Raw genomic sequence first — 9,869 nt, 5'->3', positions numbered from 1 at the left:
TTCTTTGCAGTTAATGATAAAAAATAAAGAAATTTACGTGCGGAGTTTGAACATACAGACAACCTCATGCCAAAACAAACACACACACGCACTCACACACACACACACACACACACACACACACACACACACACATAAAAAACGACAACACTAAAAAAAAAACCCAAAAAAACACGCTATCAATTTACCCACAGTAGAATTTTCACATATATATATATGGCATAATCACGTTGACACACCGGTTTCCGTCAGATCACCGAAGTTAAGCAACGTTGAGCCTGGTCATTACTAAAATGGGTGACCAATTTGGGAAGTCCAGGTGCTTATGTAGGAGGATGTCGACATCTTTCTGCAAAAAGCTGCAAAAACCTAACGTCGTCATCCCCCCTAACGGGGATATGCATGCGACTGGGGACCGCTCGTGAATTTCATACTCCCCTGAAACTTCCTCCTTTGGAGGAAGCCGGTTAAACCCTGAATAGGGTTGGTGCTGACTGCACACACACACACACACACACACACACATACGCACACACACACACACACACACATATATATAAGACCAAATATTTAATAAAACATGTTAAAAACACTTTAAGAAGAGTTAAAAGCATATTTAATTAAAAAAAAAAAACACACACACACATTAAGTGGATTGTCCTTTATCTGCAGTGTTTCAAAAGAAATACTTTTCTTCACATCAGAGGGTAGGAATTAGCAAAATGCGGAATCGTATTTTTCTTGCAAATTATTTAATGAAACTACAAGTAAACCATAGAGCTTACTTGGTAAAAGTTAAACAAGGCCGATAGCCACTAGTCGCGTGCTCTCCTGTAATGAATGAATGCGTGAATGTAGGATTGACATGAAATTCTTAAAAATAAACTAAAATGACCGAAAAATGGACTGAAATGACTTTAATAAATAAAAAGTAAATGACTTAGAATGACTTTAATGAACTTAAGGATGAATTGAATGACCTTAAGAATAACTTGAATGCTTAAAAAATAACTGGAATCCTTCAGAAAACAACTTGAATGATATGGAGAATGACTTGAATGGTTTTGAGACTGACTGGTTGTAAAGTGGGTGATGGGGGAGAAAAGAAAAATGATTTCACGTGAATGGATGGACGGGTGAAGAGTAGAATATCCAATAACGGTAAAATCCAAGAAAAGTTGGCAAAAGTTCGGTATCCAGAAGTAAAATTCCAACAGAATCGCGTTACTGGAAGATATTTCGATGTCATCCAATAGACAGAATTCCTTGAAATAATTGACAAATGGGTACAAGGAAAAAAGAGTTACTTAAATATATATATATATATATGTGTGTGTGTGTGATGATTGATTGCAACGTCTTGTCAGACGAGTGCCACTCCCTCAGACATTTAAAATCCATGAGCCCAAATACCTGAGGGAGTATCTATACAAAGATGATGTTACAGAGTCTTAGCTTTGTACGACAGCTAAGTCTCTCTCTCTCTCTCGGTTCAAAATGTTGAGATCCAGCAACAAGCAAGAGCAAGATAGCCAGCAACAAATTAAACTGCAGACCAGCTTAATGCGGGTACTGGTCTTCCACTTTATGGTTTTTTAAATCAGAGATTTGCTTCTCCTAGAAAGGTTGCCTTCACCACGGCTTACGGGAGCCCTCTCCACCCCAATACACATATACACACACACACACAAATATACACGGTGCTAGTTATCCGTTGACCCAGAAAAAGAGTTCATTCGCCCTTATATATATTGAACTAACTCTTTTTTCCTTGTATATATATATATATGTATATATATACTACTACATAAACACACACAAATACACACACATGTATATATGTATGTTTATATAACATACATAAACACACATCCGCACCTATATACTCATACATAAACACACACGCATATATATACTCATACATTAACACACACACACGCACACACACACGCATACTTACAAGCAGACACGCACACGCACACGATTGAATACAAATACAGAACACCATGCTCATAAAAACACGCACATACATATGTGTATAACAGCGCAAACATGCATTGAAAACAGCCACGTCAACACAAATATAAACACATAAAGTTATATATGTACATACACGTGCTCGTTTACACACACACACACACACACACACACACACACACACACACACACACACACACACACGCGCGCGCGCACACACACATATCTTAGTAATCACTTTCGCATTCATAGTATTATTTTTATTTTAATATAGTAAGTGTTACACGCGTTTCGTTGTATAGCAGTAATTCACTAAACAACGCACTAGAGACAGGTGTGCGTGATATAATAACGCTAACACACCGGTTCTCGCCAGATCAACAAAGTTAAGCAAAGTTGAGACTGGTCACTGACCAATTTAGAAATACCAGATAAATACCAGAGAATACCATGCGCTGTATGTAGGGACGTCGACGCTCTTCTGCCAGAGTTCCAAAAACCTGACATCATCATATGTCCTAGTGTGTATATACATGCGACTGGGGACCGGTTATGAATTTCATACTCCCATGAAATTTCCCCCTTCAGAGCAAAGCGGTTAAACCCGTATTAGGATTAGTGCCCCAGTTTCATTTTATTTAAACAGACACATGCACATGCACATATTCTTATTAGCAGACTTATATACACAGACACGTGTATAGACTTATAAAAAACACACAAAAACACGCACATACGCACACACATTCAAACACACATTAACACATGGAAACATACGTGATCACGCATGCATAATGCATACCCGGTTCCTTCGATAAATTTCCAGACATTTTGTACAGGCATTTTAAATTGTCACAGACTCTTGAAAATTCAGTATGTTATTGCTATACATCTTATGAGATGGACTGACCAATTTTTATGATTTCAAGTTGTTTGTAAGGGATGCTGAGTGGTGTGGGAGGATTAAGGAAGTCAGAACACAAAAGTGGATAAGGACCGTCGTGTGTCTATAAAGACAATAAGTGCACAGTTTGATATATATATATATATATATATATATATATATATATGTATCTATATATATATATGTATATATATATATATATATATATATATATATATATATATGTGTGTGTGTGTGTGTGCGTGTATGTGTGTGCGTGTGTGTATGTATATAAAAGAGCGCACATTCAGACACATACTTAATAATGTATACACAATCACACGTAGACAAATACTCACACGCGCTAACACAAAACAATAACACACACACACACACACACACACACACACACACACACACACACACACACACACACACAGAAAAACGGCTAAACGAAGATTAACGAGGCAGAAAGTGCTATAACAAACAAAAAAATCGTACTTTATGTCCACGTAGGTGCCCATTTTTCTTTTTTATAAAGTGCAAAACTGGATGAATCATTTTGTTTTGTTATATTTCCTTTTTCTTTCAAGGTAAATTGTGCGGACGTAACTGGTAACAAATATAGAACATAAAATAAACGGAAGAGCAATTTTTTTGCAAGCGATCGGAAAAGAAAATAAAACGAGGCAAATGAGAAGTAAAGAAAGAAAGAAAGAAAGAAAGAAAAAACAAAAAAAAAACAAAGAAAGAAAGAGGAAGAATTGGAGAGAGAAAGCAGAAAAGGTAAGAAAGAGAAAGAGAGAAAGAGAGAGAAGAGGAAAGAAGAAAGAGAGAATGAGAAAGAGAGAGAGAGAGAGAGAGAGAGAGGAAGAAGGAGAGAGAAAAGCAAAGAGTAAAAACGAGTTAAAATGGATGCCCTGAAGAGCAATTTGTTTGCAAGCGATCGGAAAAAACAAAGGAAATGAGAAAGAAAGAAAGAAAGAAAGAGAGGAAGAATCGGAGAGAGAAATAAATTAAAAATAAAGCAAGAAAAAGAAAGAGGGAGAAGAGGAAAGAAGAAAGAGAGAACGGGAGAGAAAGAGAGAGAGAGAGAGAGAGGAAGAATTGGAGAGAAAAATAAAAAAAAGCAAGAAAAAAAGAGAGAGAGAGAAGAGGAAAGAAGAAAGAGAGAGAGAGAGAGAGAGAGAGAGAGGGGGGAGGAGCAGAAAGGAAGAAGGAGTGAGAGGGAAAGAACGAATAAAGGTAATAACGAATTAAAATGGATGCTCTTCTAATATCTGATCTATCGAGAGATTTTGCTCGACTAACTTGTGATCAACGTTGTTGTTAGGATTAGGGTTAAGAGAAGTGTTATGGTTAGAGTTATGGTTAGGATTAATAACTTAGGGTTAGTTACGGTTACGGTTAAGTTTAGTTAGTTTGTGTTAGGATTGGTTAGTTAGGATTGTAATCCCTTGAAATGTTCTTATCCCAATATTTGATGCGTTGAGGTGTCAAAGTTAGGATTATATTTCTGATTAATTAGTTCATTAATGTTATAGCTCGCGAACGATTTCTAATCTAAAGCTGGAACGATAAAATTGTCGCCCCTGAAAAGCCGACACGATTCCATTTCCGTTTGATGAAAACCGGTTTTCTTTTTTTGTTGCAGACCATCTACTAGTTGGCCAGTTTTGTACAAATCCCAAGAGCAACTGGAGCCTTCTATCATTTCTGAAAGTGACACAATGTTCAACAAGCGAGATCAGAGATGCGCCACTGTGCAACTCTTGCTCTTTACTAATCCAAGTTATGAGAACAGAACCATTGCCAGCACCCTCAAAATGCAAATCCGAATAACAAGAACGTGTCCAAGGTTATGAAAACAAAGTTTCCAGCCACGGTTATGGTCTTTGGTGTGGTTTAAAACTTTTATTGAAAAAATCAATTCAGGTAACTAGATTATGTAGTAGAGCCGAAATCTATTCAATGTAGCCGTCTTTAGCTTCCACCACTGCTTCAATACGGGCAGGCCTTTTTCACAAGCGCCGGCGGGAGCTTGGCGAATACTGGCGGATGGCAGCGATCAGGATGGCTTTCATATTCCATATGGAATCATATGGCGACAGGCTGCCTCCCTATTCCCTATGGACTCTGAAACGGCTGGGTCGATTTGGAAAAAATATAACACAAATGTACCTTCTGTGGCTGTCAGTGTTCTTAGATATGGTTTGTATTGGAACACCCCCGATAAATATCAAAAATCGATAATCAAAAAAATCCGATCAAAGAATGTGACTAAGTTCGATTTTGACAAAAGTATTCACTCTCATGCAGCATAACATCACAAATGCGTTTTAGAAGTTTTTTCGCCGCACAAGTAGAATGGCTTCTGATAAGACATGGGAGCGTTCGAAATGAGGGTTTCTGTTTACAGCACAAGGAGAAACATTATACTTAATATTTGCATTAAAACTTTAATTCAAGCAATTATATGAAAACAATGGATTCTCTACAGTGCAATGTCAACTACAACGTATTGTGGACTAATTCATTGAATGCGACTGGGTCTCCATCTAGAGCAGGTAATTGATCGATCTTATTGAAAAATCATCAATTTAACTGATTTCAATGAAAATAAAATATGGGAGGGTGAAAATTTAGTTGATTCTCATTCAATCCTGGGCAACGTCGGATCTTCCTGCTAGTATATATTTATATAATATCACATAACCACATAAAATACATCCGCTCCCATATATATCTATGTATATATATTTATGTATTTAAATTTTATGATTTGAAAAAGTTCATCTTCAAATATAAATTTTTTTATCGTTTGAAAACAAAGAAAACAATTGAATCAATCTATTTCCTTAACCCATTAGTTTGTCTTATGTAAAATATTACATCCAATAATATTTTGTAAGACTGAAAATCACTGGATTTGCATACCAGTAGGTATACTTTCATTTCATTATTCTGAAGTGTGTGTGTATATATATATATATATATATATATATATATATATATATATGCAAAGATTATGCAAAACATTTTGCAAAATTTATATATATATATATATATATATATATATATATATATATATGAGAAGAATAATGGAAATAGTATTCCGACAAAATAGAGAAAATAAAAAGGAACAAACCGAGTTATGCATTCATCAACGTTTCGTCTTTATTTCATTCATCCACAAATAAAGACGAAACGTTGATGAACACATAGCTCGGTTTGTTCCTTTTATTATATATATATATATATATATATATATATATATATATATATAAAGCTGAACGTCAGTGTGTGTGTGCGCGTGCGTCTGGTCACGAATAGGCTCTTATATGGTTGACTATTTTAAAAAAACTGATTACATATAATGATAGAAGATGTATCGAGGATCAGGACTGGGTATGTTTGATCTGGCAGAACGGTGGTTCATAAATATTGTGGGGTCTGCGTTCGCGCCTGGCCCCCAAAGTATGGAAATAAAAAATGAAAAAAAAACAAAAACGTTTACAAGGGTTTTAGATATAGATGTACATAAGAATACTTTGTTAAGTATGTTTTAACTTAAATAGGGATGGTATAATAAAATGTGGGGTCTGCGTTCGCGCCTGTACTGCATAGAAATATGGCACAAACTTTAACACAGAATTTTCATATCTATTTGCGTAAGTATACTTTGATAATTATGTTTCAGTTTGAAGAAATATAGTATAATAAAATTATTGGGTGTTCGTTCGCGCCTGACCTCTATAGAATGTAGATATGTCACAACAAGTTTAACACGTTTTTTTTTTAAAGTGTGAGGGTCCACAATAACACCTTAACTTTAATCTTAATTCACGTTAGCTTTAATAAATTCACCTCATAAATTCACGTTCTTATTAAAGTGAAAGTAAAAAAAAAATCGGAACTTTAGACAATTCTCGACACAAATTTTGCATAACTATGTTTTTTCCTTCTCCACTTGCACGTGCCACTCTTTCGAAAGTATATAAATATATAAATAAGTAAAAATAAGAACGTTACTTGTTATCGTGTAAAAAGAAGGGAAAATCCTGCTCACGTGATTACGTGTCTTTTTTAAAACAATTACATAACCTTTTTATTTTTATTTATGTATCTGTTTAAGCTTTTTTCAGTGTACTAGAAGGAATTCAGTTGATTACAACCCTTTCTGCGTGTTCTTTACATTACAATAGTACAACCCTGAATCCAACGGCGCAATACTACACCGTTCAATACTGTACAACTAAAACTGAGCTGTTTTGCTTGAAAAGGCCGCCATTTTCTTCTTATTCATATTTATATCGATTCTTTGCTTTAAAAAACTAAAGTAATTACGTGTTTACTTGTTTAATATCCCATTTTGTTCTTTCAGATTATTTTACTAAAGTAAGTAAAGCTTCATTATTTTTCAAATTTTTTTTGTTTCTTTGTTTTTCGATATTTCGTCGATATTATTTAGTAAAAGTGTTTAGCAGAAAAGCCAACAAACGACTACCCGAAAAAATAAATATACAAGAAATAAATGTTATACAAGTCAATAAAAGTTCAGTTCATGTTTTTTTGTTTTGAAATAGTTTTTAATGCCCTTTACTTGAAATAATTTCAGCGAACCGAAATTAAAACGAAATTTGAGGCGATAACTACTTAAATAAATTTTTATATACACTACAAATGCCATAATCGAATATTCCTCAAGCACAAAATAACGGAAAACAATAAAATATGTTTATAAATATTCCTTACGTTGACGGAACTCTCTTAAATTGTTAACGCAGAATGCTCATGTGCCCCTCCTTCAAATTGAAAACGGGGCTCTCCATTTCAAAGTCGCTGCCATTTTGATATTTTTAAAACCGGTTCGTGAATTAAAAAAAGGTCGACTGAGGAAGTCTCTTTGACTGAAACAGATGGCTATTTTTATCGACCATATGTAACTGTTTACCCTCAAATAATATATATATATATATATATATATATATATATATATATATATATATATATATATATATATATAGTGCTGTATAATAATTCTCGAAGTTCCAAATATCAGGTTTTCTCAGTCAATGTATATATATATATATATATATATATATATATATATATATATATAGAGAGAGAGAGAGAGAGAGAGAGAGAGAGGGAGAGAGAGAGAGAATAATATATATATATATACAGTAAATATATACAGTATATATATATATATATATATAAAAAAACTATTTATACTTATTTATATACGAAAATATGAATTCATGCATAAACTTTAAGTATTAACTTCAACAGTGCTCAATACATAAACTATCACACACATATATATATATATATATATATATATATATATATATATATATATATATATATATATATAAGCCTGAAGAATCCTAGAGTGGATGAAACGTGGAATATTCAGTGTAGCTTAATCGCCATATATATTTTATAACTTACTATATATATATATATATATATATATATATATATATATATATATATATATATATATATATATATTTGTATCCAGTTTTTTGTAGTTTTTTGTAATGTTTTCTGTGATTAGTTTGTTATATTCTTGTTTATCTATTTTATAAAAAGTTTCTAGTTTTATCTGCTTTTCCAAAGAGTTTATTAGAGTTGTTTATGTTTCTAACGATTTTGTGTAGTTTCCGTTGGAAATTGTTAGGTGGATTGTGGAATTCTAAGTTTTTAATCACGTTTATAAGGTTATTTTCAAAGTTTATCAAAAGGTCTACTGCTTTCGCATTTTTTAGGGTTTTAAAGCCATAGGATTTTTTTTGCTTTACGTTTTTATTTTTTAGGAAGAAATTTGCTCGCCATCGAATTCGGCGTATTAGTTCATCTCTTTTTTCAATTAATTTAATAATATAGCTATGCTTGCTAGGTCTGGGGATGTTTTTTAGCGATGTTTCGAAGTTAAATCTTTCCATATCTATTTTATAGTGTGGTGAAATAAATTCTTTTGAGAGTGCTCAACTCTTTCGGGAACTAAGTATAACTACTTCGTTTAGTCACATAAATTTATATACGAAAGTATAATTTTATGCGTACACTTTAAGTATTTACTTCAACAGTGCTCAATACATAGGCAGAGCTAGGTAATAAGTTATAAAATATATATGGCGATTAAGCTACACAGAATATTCCGCGTCTCCTCTACGCTAGGATTCGTCATATTGCCATATATTATTCCGCGTTTGGTCCACGTTAGGATTCGTCATATCGCCATATATATTTTTATAACTTACTGTATATATATATATATATATATATATATATATATATATATATATATATATATATATATGTGTTATTTGTTTTATTTTTGCGATACTTTTTGAATGAACTTAATTATATATACGAAAGTGCATTTTTACCTAAATGCGAGTTGGAAATAATTTTCCCTGTAATCAATTTTGGTATCCCTAAATGGGGAGCGGCATATGTATTATTTTTAAAATATAATTATCCACTGACACCTGTTTCGTCGTCTAGGACTCATCACAGTGGCTTAATCTGGAGAGATTCGAAATCAGGACCCCATGGTTAGAAGCGTAACCCCCTACCACTACGTTATCTCGCACGACTGAATGTATCATTTTTTAAAAAAATGAAAACTCATCATATTATATTTTAAAAATAATTGATTATCACAGTGTTGTCTGGCTGTTTACCTAACACTCATTAACCCTTATCCACGAGTGGCATTCGGCTTTGATGAGCGTTACCCCTAATTAAAAGAAAAAAAAATATATAATTAGAGAGTAAGTGAGTCGCATCGACTAATCAAATCTCTAACTTCTCTTTTACTGCAATTTTTCTACTTTCAACAGGTCACGAGGCCATATCACTACCCGTAAGCGTCTAAGTGTAACGATTTAAATACCCCCACTACATGACCGATATATCCGAAATAGCAGGGATCGTCTTATTAGGCAGGTAAATAGAGAGTTTCAAATATCTCAACGTCATGATGACTGTACAA

The 9,869-nt window shown here is 33.4% G+C and overlaps 1 pseudogene; it reads left to right on the top strand.

The window, feature by feature from the left end:
• Window positions 1-212: 212 nt before the first annotated feature.
• Window positions 213-330, top strand: LOC145265787 (5S ribosomal RNA; annotated as a pseudogene).
• Window positions 331-9,869: the final 9,539 nt, after the last annotated feature.

The sequence above is a fragment of the Euprymna scolopes genome, chromosome 40, assembly GCF_053919585.1.
Source record: "Euprymna scolopes isolate OS-2025 chromosome 40, ASM5391958v1, whole genome shotgun sequence".
Classification (NCBI taxonomy): Eukaryota; Metazoa; Mollusca; class Cephalopoda; order Sepiida; family Sepiolidae; genus Euprymna; species Euprymna scolopes.
The sequence above is the reverse complement of the archived record's forward strand: the minus strand, read 5'-3'. Positions and strand labels throughout refer to the sequence as shown.